The sequence below is a fragment of the Hypanus sabinus genome, chromosome 6, assembly GCF_030144855.1.
Source record: "Hypanus sabinus isolate sHypSab1 chromosome 6, sHypSab1.hap1, whole genome shotgun sequence".
NCBI lineage: Eukaryota > Metazoa > Chordata > Chondrichthyes > Myliobatiformes > Dasyatidae > Hypanus > Hypanus sabinus.
In genome coordinates, this window is record NC_082711.1 from 114,121,043 (window position 1) to 114,135,564 (window position 14,522).

Here is a 14,522-nt window from a genome sequence, read left to right on the forward strand (position 1 = left end):
ACCCCACCAGGTTCAGGAGCAGTCATTACCCCTCAACATCAGACACAAACCACCAGGTTCAGGAACAGTCATTACCCCTCAACATCAGACACAATCCAACAGGTTCAGGAACAGTCATTACCCCTCAACCATCAGATCCATAGCACCAGTTTCAGGAAAAGTCATTACCCCTCAACCACCAGACCCACATCACCCAGTTCAGGAACAGTCATTACCCCTCAACATCAGACCCACATCACCCGGTTCAGGAACAGTCATTACCCCTCAACATCAGACACAAACCACCAGTTTCAGGAACAGTCATTACCCCTCAACATCAGACACAAACCACCAGGTTCAGGAACAGTCATTACCCCTCAACATCAGACACAAACCACCAGGTTCAGGAACAGTCATTACCCCTCAGCATCAGACACAAACCACCAGGTTCAGGAACAGTCATCACCCCTCAACATCAGACCCACATCACCCGGTTCAGCAACAGTCATTACCCCTCAACATCAGACCCACATCACCCGGTTCAGCAACAGTCATTACCCCTCAACATCAGACACAAACCACCAGGTTCAGGAACAGTCATTACCCCTCAGCATCAGACACAAACCACCAGGTTCAGGAACAGTCATCACCCCTCAACATCAGACCCACATCACCCGGTTCAGGAACAGTCATTACCCCTCAACATCAGACACAAACCACCAGGTTCAGGAACAGTCATTACCCCTCAACATCAGACACAAACCACCAGGTTCAGGAACAGTCATTACCCCTCAACATCAGACACAAACCCCCAGGTTCAGGAACAGTCATTACCCCTCAACATCAGACTCACACCACCCGGTTCAGGAACAGTCATCACCCCTCAACATCAGACCCACATCACCCGGTTCAGCAACAGTCATTACCCCTCAACATCAGACACAAACCACCAGGTTCAGGAACAGTCATTACCCCTCAACATCAGACACAAACCACCAGGTTCAGGAACAGTCATTACCCCTCAACATCAGACCCACACCACCAGGTTCAGGAACAGTCATTACCCCTCAACCACCAGACCCACATCACCCAGTTCAGGAACAGTCATTACCACCCAACATCAGACCCACATCACCCGGTTAAGCAACAGTCATCACCGCGCAACATCAGACCCACACAACCAGGTTCAGGAACAGTCATTGCCCCTCAACGATCAGACCAACACCACCAGGTTCAGGAACAGTCATTACCCCTCAACATCAGACACAAACCACCAGTTTCAGGAACAGTCATTACCCCTCAACATCAGACCCACATTACCCGGTTCAGGAACAGTCATTACCCCTCAACATCAGACCCACACCACCAGGTTCAGGAACAGTCATTACCCCTCAACATCAGACACAAACCACCAGGTTCAGGAACAGTCATTACCCCTCAACATCAGAGCCACATCACCAGGTTCAGGAACAGTCATTACCCCTCAACATCAGACACAAACCACCAGGTTCAGGAACAGTCATTACCCCTCAACCACCAGACCCACATCACCCAGTTCAGGAACAGTCATTACCACCCAACATCAGACCCACATCACCCGGCTCAGCAACAGTCATCACCCCGCAACATCAGACCCACACCACCAGGTTCAGGAACAGTCATTGCCCCTCAACGATCAGAACAACACCACCAGGTTCAGGAACAGTCATTACCCCTCAACATCAGAAACAAACCACCAGGTTCAGGAACAGTCATTACCCCTCAACATCAGACACAAACCAACAGGTTCAGGAACAGTCATTACCCCTCAACCATCAGATCCATACCACCAGTTTCAGGAAAAGTCATTACCCCTCAACCACCAGACCCACATCACCCAGTTCAGGAACAGTCATTACCCCTCAACATCAGACCCACATCACCCGGTTCAGGAACAGTCATTACCCCTCAACATCAGACCCACATCACCCGGTTCAGGAACAGTCATTACCCCTCAACATCAGACCCACATCACCCGGTTCAGGAACAGTCATTACCCGTCACCATCAGATCCATACCACCAGTTTCAGGAAAAGTCATTACCCCTCAACCATCAGACTCACATCACCCGGTTCAGGAACAGTCATTACCCGTCACCATCAGACTCACATCACCCGGTTCAGGAACAGTCATTGCCCCTCAAAGATCAGAACAACCCCACCAGGTTCAGGAGCAGTCATTACCCCTCAACATCAGACACAAACCACCAGGTTCAGGAACAGTCATTACCCCTCAACATCAGACACAATCCAACAGGTTCAGGAACAGTCATTACCCCTCAACCATCAGATCCATAGCACCAGTTTCAGGAAAAGTCATTACCCCTCAACCACCAGACCCACATCACCCAGTTCAGGAACAGTCATTACCCCTCAACATCAGACCCACATCACCCGGTTCAGGAACAGTCATTACCCCTCAACATCAGACACAAACCACCAGGTTCAGGAACAGTCATTACCCGTCAACATCAGACCCACATCACCAGGTTCAGGAACAGTCATTACCCCTCAAGATCAGACCCACATCACCAGGTTCAGGAACAGTCATTACCCCTCAACATCAGACCAACACCACCAGGTTCAGGAACAGTCATTACCCCTCAACCACCAGACCCACATCACCCAGTTCAGGAACAGTCATTACCCCTCAACATCAGACTCACACCACCAGGTTCAGGAACAGTCATTACCCCTCAACCACCAGACCCACATCACCCAGTTCAGGAACAGTCATTACCATCCAACATCAGACCCACATCACCCGGTTAAGCAACAGTCATCACCGCGCAACATCAGACCCACACAACCAGGTTCAGGAACAGTCATTGCCCCTCAACGATCAGACCAACACCACCAGGTTCAGGAACAGTCATTACCCCTCAACATCAGACAAAAACCACCAGGTTCAGGAACAGTCATTACCCCTCAACATCAGACACAATCCAACAGGTTCAGGAACAGTCATTACCCCTCAACCATCAGATCCATACCACCAGTTTCAGGAAAAGTTATTACCCCTCAACATCAGACCCACATCACCAGGTTCAGGAACAGTCATTACCCCTCAACATCAGACACAATCCAACAGGTTCAGGAACAGTCATTACCCCTCAACCATCAGATCCATACCACCAGTTTCAGGAAAAGTTATTACCCCTCACCATCGGACCCACATCACCCGGTTCAAGAACAGTCATTACAGCTCAACATCAGACTCACATCACACGGTTCAGGAACAGTCATTACCCCTCAACATCAGACACAAACCACCAGGTTCAGGAACAGTCATTACCCCTCAACCATCAGACCCAAACCACCAGGTTCAGGAACAGTCATTACCACCCAACATCAGACCCACACCACCCGGTTCAGGAACAGTCATCACCCCTCAACATCAGACCCACATCACCCGGTTCTGCAACAGTCATCACCCCTCAACCATCAGACACAAACCACCAGGTTCAGGAACAGTCATTACCCCTCAACATCAGAGCCACATCACCAGGTTCAGGAACAGTCATTACCCCTCAACATCAGACCCACACCACCAGGTTCAGGAACAGTCATTACCCCTCAACATCAGACCCACACCGCCAGGTTCAGGAACAGTCATTGCCCCTCAACGATCAGACCAACACCACCCGGTTCAGGAACAGTCATCACCCCTCAACATCAGACACAAACCACCAGGTTCAGGAACAGTCATCACCCCTCAACATCAGACACAAACCACCAGGTTCAGGAACAGTCATCACCCCTCAACATCAGACACAAACCACCAGGTTCAGGAACAGTCATTACCCCTCAACATCAGACACAAACCAGCAGGTTCAGGAACAGTCATTACCCCTCAACATCAGACACAAACCACCAGGTTCAGGAACAGTCATTACCCCTCAACATCAGACACAAACCACCAGGTTCAGGAACAGTCATTACCCCTCGACATCAGACCAAAACCACCAGGTTCAGGAACAGTCATCACCCCTCAACATCAGACCCACAAAACCAGTTTCAGGAACAGTTATTGCCCCTCAACGATCAGACCAACACCACCAGGTTCAGGAACAGTCATTACCCCTCAACGATCAGACACAAACCACCAGGTTCAGGAACAGTCATTACCCCTCAACATCAGACCCACATCACCCGGTTCAGCAACAATCATCACCCCTCAACATCAGACCCACACCACCAGGTTCAGGAGCAGTCATTGCCCCTCAACGATCTGACCAACACCACCAGGTTCAGGAACAGTCATCACCCCTCAACATCAGACACAAACCACCAGGTTCAGGAACAGTCATTACCCCTCAAACATCAGACACAAACCACCAGGTTCAGGAACAGTCATTACCCCTCAACATCAGACACAAACCACCAGGTTCAGGAACAGTCATTACCCCTCAACATCAGACACAAACCACCAGGTTCAGGAACAGTCATTACCCCTCAACATCAGACCCACATCACACGGTTCAGGAACTGTCTTTACCCCTCAACATCAGACCCACATCACCCGGTTCAGGAACAGTCATTACCCATCAACCACCAGACCCACATCACCCGGTTCAGCAACAGTCATCACGCCTCACCATCAGACCCACATCACCCGGTTCAGGAACAGTCATCACCCCGCAACATCAGACCAACACCACCAGGTTCAGGATCAGTCATTGCCCCTCAACATCAGACACAAACCAACAGATTCAGGAACAGTCATTACCCCTCAACCATCAGAGCCATACCACCAGTTTCATGAACAGTCATTACCCGTCATCATCAGACCCACATCACCCGGTTCAGGAACAGTCATTACCCCTCAACATCAGACCCACATCACCCGGTTCAGGAACAATCATTACCCCTCAACATCAGACCCACATCACCAGGGTCAGGAACAGTCAATATCCCGCAATCATCTGGCTCTTGAACCAAAGGGGGTAACTTCACCCACCCCATCTTTGAAATGTTCCCCTCAACCTATGAACTCTTCATGTTATTTTCTCGATAATTATTGCTTAATTATCTATTATTTTTCTTCTTTTAGTATTTGCACAGTTTTGTTGTCTTCTGCTTTCCGGTTGCATGCCGAGATGTTCGGTCTTTCATTTTTTTCTGTTATGTTTATTATTTTAAGGTTTTTTTGAGTATGCCCACAAGAAAATGAATTTCAGGTTTTTCTATAGTGATATAGTTTTATAATAAAATTTATTTTGAACTTTAAATCTCTCTAGTGCAGAGTATGGGAATGGGCCAGTCAAGATTCTCCTTCTGCCTCTGGGACAAGAGGTTCGGGTTGACAAAGAGCTCGACCTGGAGCGTACACCTAGTAAGAGGACTCTGCGTCGATGCTGGGTGACTAAAGGGGCAACAGCAGGGGAGATTAGACTGCCCTCTACCCCTAAATGGGATACTGATTCGGAGGATGAGGAAATGTGGTATATGCTGCCTTTTGCTAAGTCCCCACTGACTGAGGAAGAGACTCCCAACCCTTCTGACACTGAAGCAGGTGAAACCAGGGGGTGGGGGGGAGGTGCTATCTGTGGACAGCCTGGGTTTCAGCGGGACCTTACGTGGGATGAAGCAGTCATGCCTTCATCCAGGGGCAGAGGGGTCTGAGGGCACGAGTGATGGTGAGAGGCTTCACCAGATAGACCAGAAGTTTCCTCAGTAGTGTTGGAATATGAAGAAGTAGATGAGAGGGTATGGAGGTTGCAGAGAATCAGGAGACCACTGGATATGCTGGCCGATGTGGTATCAGAGGAATAGAGTGTGACCCGTACCGCTTTGGGGAGCTAAGTCACTGCCTTTTACACCTGGGTTGCAATTTGTGCTTTGCATGAAGGGTTGGCAATTTATCTCATTTTGGTGGTGGGGCGGGGGGGGGGGGGGAAGAGTGCAACGCACTGGGAGATGTTTCACTGCTAATGTAATGTAATGGTTTCTCTGTAGCACCAGTGTTTGTGTTATGGCCAAAGATCACAGGGGGCTTTGGAATGTGCGCTGAATGTGCAATGAAGGGAGTGGTTTTTTCTTGTTGTCTGCCTGACACCGAGGTGATCTGGGTCTTTTGTTTGGTGGAAGATGAAGAGAGAAGATGCCAGAACAGAGAGGTCGTAGACAGCAGGAGGGAATGGACTTGGAGTGGGGCCGGGAGTCGATGAAGCCCGGGGAAATCGATGGAGGACCGGTGGAAGGGAAACCGTGAGCTCCAACTTGTGCACGTTAGTCTGTTTCGTTAAAACGGGCCCTTTTCTTGTTGTTTTACTTTACTAACCCTCTAGTCAAATTAAGAATTGTAAAGCTGAATTGTGTAATTGCATACGGTGTACTGTCTGTTATTTCATGGTACTGGTTTGTAACAGGGTGACACATCACACAGCATCCACACAAACAGGAGGCTTTGCACCTCAATCTCACACGTTTGACAGGGCCGGAGATTGTCTTCCCTGGACTTATGCAGCTCACAGAACCTGAGGGTCACAATATCCTTCCTATAACATAGTGACCAGTGCTGCACGCGGTATCCCAGCCGATGACTGACCAATCTTGGTATAATAATAGAGCAATGATCCCCCTGTTCTGGTATTCGACATCCTGAATTTCATCATAAAACCTTCTTAACTTCATCATCTAACTGTGCTGCCACCTTTCAAGGAGCTTGGGATAGAGGTTCCTCTGTTCCTCAATAATCCGGAGGACCTCACCATTCATAGTCTGTGTCCTAGCTTTATTAATACTCTCAAGGTGCATTAAGGGTTAAACTCCACCTGCCATTCCTCAGCCCATGTCTTCAGTATCGCCCTGCTCTCCACACAGTGAAATATGGGTTTACAGATCATATCTCACCTACAATACAGGTTCCTGCCACTCATACTGGGAAGCAGAACCAGTCATTGGCATTCAGTCACAAAAGCAATCCTCCACCTGTCTCTTTTTGCCAAGCCAATTTTGGATCTAGTTTACCAACTTGGGCCACATATAGAGCAGCCTTCTATCTGCCAATAAGGCAGAGGCCTTATTGAAGTCCATTTAAGCCACATATACAGCCCTTATCAATGCAGCCCACAAGAAAGCCAGCTGGATAGACCTACCAGGACCTGTCATTGACAAAGCACTGCTGCCTATCTCTGATTAGACCCCAATTTCGAAGGAACCATTAATCCAGTTCCTTACAATGTAATTGTAATTGCCAGGTTTTTACATTACTGCCCTTTTTAAAAAGGGAAATCTGCCATTCTGCAGTCATGTGGTACCTCAGCTCTGGCCAGCAAAGAAATATAAAAATGTCAGCCAGAGCCCCAACAATCTCTCCACTTGCCTCCTGTAGCAGTCTGGGGTAAAGCTCATACAGACATGAGGGTTCATCCACCATTGGTGACGCTAAGGATCGAAGTACTTCCTATTTATTTACGGAGACTTGCACTGGAATTTTACCTTCTCCTTTCACTACAGCTACAAATTTCATCTCTTTTGTGACTACCGATGAAAAGTTTTCTTTCAGGGAAAACTCTACCTTCTGCCTCCATGCAGACTTTGCTCCTGTTGCCCTTAACTGCCCTTTTGCTCTTTCCTTGGCTGTTCTTTTTGCCCGGACCCATTACTCACACTTTTCTTATTTCTCTCTTTCTTTGTGTTAATTACTAGAAATCTTTTACAGCTTAACTTTTAGAGCCTAAAACACAACTGACTTTTCCCTTACAGTTTTAGAACTATCAATTGGACTACCAAATCCTGAGGGAATAACTCAGAGGGCATAAAGTACCATTTTCTCCCTGAACGCAACCCACTTCTTTTCATTTATAGATACAGCACAGTTACCAGCCCTTCCTGGCCAGTGAGCCCAAATACACACGTGTGACCAATTAACCTACTAACCTGTCTTTGTGTGTGGGAGGAAACCAGAGCACCATGAGGAAACCCACCCAGTCATGGGGAGGACATACAAACTCCTTACACAGTACATCTTTTCCTGCATTTACAATCTTATATACAGACTACTTTGTAAGCACCTAGGGTAGTAACACTGGATAACAATGTTTTTTTTCATAAGTGTTGCTTCCTCAGATTTTTTTTTATGATAGACCACTTGAAGCGGACTACTTGTATCATGCAGGAATTTGAAGAAGGAAGAAATTAACTGTTATTGAATATGATGTTTAATTGCATAACAGAGCTGGTGCTCTGTAATAGTTTAACTGAGCTAAAAATGTTTTGTTGATGATTTTCATTTGTACTCAGTGTCTGAGGCTTCTCGCTTTAAGTGTCCAACAATAATCAGCCAGCATTGATGGATTCCAGTTGCCCTGATACCATTTCGCCATGACTGCAATATCCTAGTGAAACCTTTCACCATGCTTGTCATTGACAGCACCAAGATTTGCAGGGAAGTCTAAATGGGAATGCAGAAAATGAATCTTTAGTGACATGTTGGACTTCAGGGTTTTGTATGCTTGAAGCATGTTGCTAACCAGCTGTACATAGTTCAGTGCTCTGTAGTTGCCAAGAAAATTTTCGACAACATCCTTGAATGTTGTATTCCATCGCATTCCATGCGATTTTCTCTCATCCCACTAGAGGTTCTTTGAATCGCCTGTGATTGATGACCTGTTTCATTGGTGGACTAACAAATATGCTTCTTGGCATGAGTTATTCTGACCTGAATTATGAATTGAAATAACAAGTATAGACAATTTTTAAAAAATGGTGTGTGATAAGAAAGTTTTGTGGTTATTTTCAAGATCAGCAGCCTAAAATCCATAAGGTACACACAGAAGTATTCAGGAAGTAAAATCTTTGTTGTCCAGTGTAATTGAGAGATTATTATCCTTGAGTTTTGTTCATCAATTTAAGTCCTGGTAGTTTGTGGTCAAGTGTATGAATTTTACTTTGTAGTTGATCTAAATCAGTGGCTCCCAGTTTGGGTGATATCTCCCCCAGAGTTTGAGGGACCATCTAAGAAGGCGAAAAAGATAAAAGGACATTGGGGGATCTTGGTAGCAAGGGGAGAAGCTGAGGGATTACATGTTTAATTTAAGAAAGTAAATACTTATTACAAGCATTTGATTGTGAATGTTTCATAATTGATTACAATGATCACATAGCCACCTCATCTCTTGCTAACCCGCCATTCTCTTAGACTTTGCTGAAAGAGCACTGTAGGGTTTGGAAAACAATGTGGCCCTTTTGTATTTGGCACATCATGAGAAATCCAGACTGAAGAAATAGTGTTATTTCCAGGTCCGCCCCGCGCGTTATTACTGTTCATTACTGTAGCACAGTGTTAGCTAGTAGCAGTGGGAAAATTCCTGTGATATGGCATATGGCATTCAATGGGGTAAAGTTTAGAGTCTGCCCTTTTGAATGGTCTTGTCCACATTTCTCTAACCCACAAGCCAAGCGAGATATTGCTGCCCCTCTTCAGTTACCTTCAGGCAGAGAGTCAGGTTTTGTCTGCGCTATGAAGACAGTATAACTTTCCCCTTTATTGAAGCTGGACTTAAATAATAGGTGACTGACCATGGTTGTTAATCCATAATGAAATTGGCAGAAAGAGACCAAATGAAAAAGAAGTTTAAACAGTATAGTGTGGAGTATCTGAAATATGGATCTATACCAGCACCAGGCAACCAACTCCAGTCAATGTGTCTGTTGTGTGAAAAAAACTTTTTCAAAAGAGGAAATTAAGCCACACAGTCTCCTTGAACATTTGAAGAGAACACACTGGGATAAAACAACCAAAAACTTGGACTTGGTTTATTTTCAGTCACTTCCTGAAAAAATTTCAGAAACAAAAAACTAATCAAAAGATGTTTGCCAGCATTTCATAACAAAACGGTGATGCTTTGTGTTCTTTTTACAACGTTTCATTGCTCATTGCTAAATCTGGAAACGCCCGTACAATTGGAGAAAAGCTGATTCTGCCAGCAGTAAGGGAGGTCCTGAGTACCGTTCTGACAACTCTGTTCAAAGACAAATAAATGAAATGCCTGAAAATATGGAAGAGATATTGTGCAACATATTACAGACAATAGAATTTGTTCTGTAGTTTGATGCCAACTCTGCCAGACAACACAACCTTGCTTCTTGGCTATGTTTGCTTTATAAAAGATGAAAGCATAGTTTAAGAGCTGTTATTTGTAAGGGTATTAGAAAAAGATATGAAAGGGGAATCAATATTTTGAGTTTTTGAGCAATTAAAGACATTCTGCTCACCAACATTCTTCCTCTTGCTTGTGCAACCATCAATGACAGGATGCCACCATGGAGTTACTACTTTCTCGAAAAAGTTGTCCCTAACTTATTTACCATTCCCTGTGAAATTCATAGACATCTTGTCACAAAAAAACTAAGTTATCGTCTGCACAAATCATTAAGTACTGTTATCACAGTGCTAAATAAAATTGTCCCAAGTTCTCAGTTCCTGACTATTTCAAGAGCTTTGTATTGGGAATGATGAGCAGTTTGAATGCTTGCTGTTGCACACGGAAGTCGGATGGCTCTCAAAAGGAAACTCCCTGAAACACTTCCATGTGCTTTTTGAAACTGTGATAAATTTCCTTGAGGACTCCAACGCTTCATTCAGGAATCAACCCTAGAATATTAGCCATTGCATATTTTCCAGAATTATTCACAAATTTTAATTAAATCAATTTTCAATTGCAGGAAAATTATGCGAATCGTATCAAGATCAAACCAGTCATCCCCACACTTCTGTCTAATTTAACCCTATTTGAGTGCAACCTTGGCCATCAGAACCTTTTCCAATTTTCAAGCCTCCCTCAGATGGAACAGAAGAAAGAATACTGGATAATGGTCTTCAGGTATACTGGGACCATTCCAACGTCATATTTAATAGAGTGTGGTTTTAGTGATTCACGCAACTTCTTTTGAAGCAGGAAACAGACTGAAAATTACCGAAGTGAGGATCTGAGACTCCTTCTGAGTGACAATCAGTTGAGAAGCTGATATCTCTGCAAAGGTGAAAAAGCAACGAAATATGGAATAATTGGGCTACTAATCTACACTCTAAAATTGTTCATGTAAATTGGTTTATTATAATTAAATGAAGAAATAATTTTATTTATAGTTTTAAATAGACATGAATAATTTTTGCAATTATCTGTCACTAACTTGAATTTGCAGTTCTTACTTTCTTTCACTGTGCATCATAAATCAAAATTCTTTATAGTTTTTATGTAATGGCTGGAAAGGGAGAGGGGGCACTGGGCATGTAGTTTTGGAGCCAAGGACGCAATAACATGAAAACGTTTGGGAACCGCTGACCTAAACAATTGGACAGTCTCTTTCTCTCCAATATCCTTCCAAGATTGCTGTCAGTTGCTACCTTGATTCTGTTTACGAGTGATCTCTCATGCCCTCCTCTTTAATGGAATTGCTGCACCACAATATCATACTGTATCTGGTTGGTAGACAGCAGAGATATCTGTGATTCCATATCAGTTGTTGCATAAATCATCAGCTCCGTTCCGATTTTGCATCTTGTCACAAGTTGTAACTGAGGAGACAAAAGAGACTCCACACTGGAATCTGGAGCAGCAAACACCCAGCAGGAAGAACTCATTGTATTCGGTAGTATCTCTGGGGAGAGGAATTGTCGACATTTCGAGTTGGAATCCTGCATCAGAACAAATACTTGGGTAATTTTTCTTTCCCTCGTAGTTGAACCATCTCCAGCTTGGAAATAGTTAGTCAGGTAAATCTGATAAGCCGCATTAAAGTAGGGCCGTGGTGGTTCAGTGCAGGGTTCCAGGTTGCAACCATCAGTCACATATCAGACTCACTGAGTTGCTTGAAAAAGATTTGTCTTGTGTAAGGATGGAATGGGACTTGAGGACCTCCTGTCATTGTGGAGAGTGAGTGAAGTTATCGGGGTGGGGATGGTAAAGTGGGGACTGGGTAGAATGTTAAGGAAGAAAATACCTGGAGTCATTCGGAAGTTGGGAGATAACGGGGCAAGGGACAAAATTGGTGAGACTAGGTCACAATGATAGGGGGGAGTGTCAGTCAGATGAGGGTGGGGTTATAGTAGTTGGTTGCCTTAGGAGATGATCAGGAGGAGTTTGCAATCATTTATAAAAGGAAAACTTAAAGGAGGACAGGATTGAGAGAAGGAAAATATTACAGAATCCTGTCATTAGCCCAATTAAGGCTAGGTTGTTCAAAAGCCAACAAAGCAGGTTTCCAATTACCAAATTTGTGCAGGTTGTGGCCTCATGACCATGGTTCAGTTTTCCACAGGTGAATCATCAAAGGAAGATCACACGTCAGTTACAATCACCGTAAATGCTCAGCAGCCTCCGTGCGCGTGCAAAGAGAAACCTCATTCAATTCAGCATTGTATGCACTGATACACCAAGCTCCCAATCACATTCGGTCACTAGGTTCAGGAAATTGCACTGCAGAGCGCTCAAAGCAGTTGAGCAGTGTAATAGAGCACCTCAGTTTCCATCTCAAACTCTCGATCTGGAGTGGGATATTTGTTACTTGAGGTGTTCAGAGAAGAATGAGGTCCTTTTTGTAACTTATTCATTCTTCCTTCATTGTTGCACATTGAGTAGTGGGATGCCGGACAAGATAGTGGAACATTCCTCTTGTGGGATGGGGAGTGTAGGGAGACCATCAGGAGCCTGAGGTATTGATAGACAGGGCATTCAGGGAGATGGTTACACCCAAGGTAACTGGGTGACTGTCAGGAGGAGGGGGGTGGGCAGTGTACCCCTCAGCAACAAGCATACCGCTTTGGACACAGTGGGAGGGTGAGCAGCCAGAGCTCATGGTACCAAGTCCTGCCAAGTGAGCTCAGGAAGTTAGATGTTAAGGTAAAAGATAGGATTTTCAGGGTTGTGATCTTAGGATTGCTACCAGTGCCACATGCTAGTGAGGTCAGAAATAGGAAGATCGTGCAGTTTAACATGTGCTAAGGAATTGGTGCAGGGGGAGGGCAACAGATTTTTGGATCCCAGGACTTTCTTCCAGGGAAGGTAGAACAGAAGGGATGGTTTGCACTCGATTTGGGGTGGAGGGGGGGGGGGGGGTTGACTAATATCCTAGTGGGAAGGTTTGCTAGTGCTGCATGGGGTGGGGATGGGTTTGGTTAAATGAGACTTGCAGGGGGATGGGAACCAAAGTGCCAGAACAGGTAGTGGAGTGCTTGTGAGCAAAGATGTTGCTCAGCCTACATACAAAGTTTGGAATCAACAACTCAAGCATGGTGGGACGAATGTTCCGAGCTGCGTATATTTCAATGCAAGGGGTATTTTAGGAAAGGCAGATGAGCTTAGGGCATTGATCAACACGTAGAATTATGACGTTGCAGTCATGAGTGAGACTTGGTTGCAGGAGGAGCAGCTTAGTACTCTATTATTTTAGATGTAGTAGAGCAGGAGGGATTAATAGGGAGGAGTGTCATTACTAAGTCATGGCAGTGCTCAGTCAGGACAGACTGGAGGGTTTGTCTACTGAGGCTTTTAGAGTAGAACTGAGGAATAAGAAAGGTATGACCACATTAATGGGGCTATATTATAGACCACACAACAGTCCACGGGATTTAGAAGGAAACTTGCAGACCATTGTAAGAAATATAAAGAGGTCATAGCAGGTGATTTTAAACTTTCCACATATTGACTGGGACTCCCATACTGTAAAATGGTAGGATGGTAAACAGTTTGTCAAATGTCTACAGGAAAGTTTCCTTGATCAGTACATTGTAGATCCGACCAGAGAGAATGCAATCCTAGATCTCCCGTCAGGGAATGAGACAGGGCAGGTGACAGAGGTTTGTGTCGGGGAACACTTTGCATTTAGTGATCACAATGCCATTAGTTTCAAGGTAATTATGGAAAAGGATAGGTCCTCTGGTTGAGATTCTAAATGAGAGAAAGGACAATTTTATTCATACCAGAAAGGAAGAAATGAGTTACTTGGGGAGTACAAGAGGTGCAAGCAAACACTTAAGATGGAAATCAAGAGGGCTAAAAGAAGACGTGCAAACCAGGTGAGGGGAATTGTTATGGTTTCTACAGATATGTTAAGAATGAAAGGAAAGTGAGGAAGAAAACTGGCCCTCTGGAAGAGGTAATGTCTGCCTGGAGCTGAAAGAGATGGGGGAGATGTCAAATGGATTCTTCGCATTTGTATTTACTTGGAGATGGACACAGAATCTATAGATGTGGGACAGTGCCACAGCAAGGCCATTGACTCTCTGAAGATTACAGAGGAGGAAGTGTTTGCTATCTTGAGGCAAATTAGGACAGATAAATCCACAGGGCCTGTTCCTAGGGGAGGCTGATGCTGAAATTGCAGAGACCCTAGCAGAAATATTTAAAACATCCTTAGCCATGGTGAGGTACTGGAGGATTGGAGGGTGGCCCTTGTTAATGAAGTGAAACCTTATCTCTATGCTCATTTAGTGAGCAGCCCCCCATTACTCAGATATATCCCACAAATATTCGTTTGATTCTGTTGAAGTTTCTGTTC

At 45.0% G+C, this 14,522-nt stretch overlaps 1 protein-coding gene across 3 annotated transcripts in view; it reads right to left on the bottom strand.

Moving 5' to 3' along the window:
• Positions 1 to 14,522, bottom strand: part of LOC132395766 (peptidyl-prolyl cis-trans isomerase FKBP5-like) — a 291,454-nt gene that overhangs the window by 244,023 nt on the left and 32,909 nt on the right. Inside the window, exon 2 of one of the 3 annotated variants that reach the window (XM_059972770.1) lies at positions 11,371 to 11,541. The exons of the other annotated variants lie outside the window; for them this stretch is intronic. The gene's annotated coding sequence lies outside the window, so the exon portion shown is untranslated. The remainder of the gene's footprint in view (positions 1 to 11,370; positions 11,542 to 14,522) is intronic. 3 annotated transcript variants of the gene reach the window in all.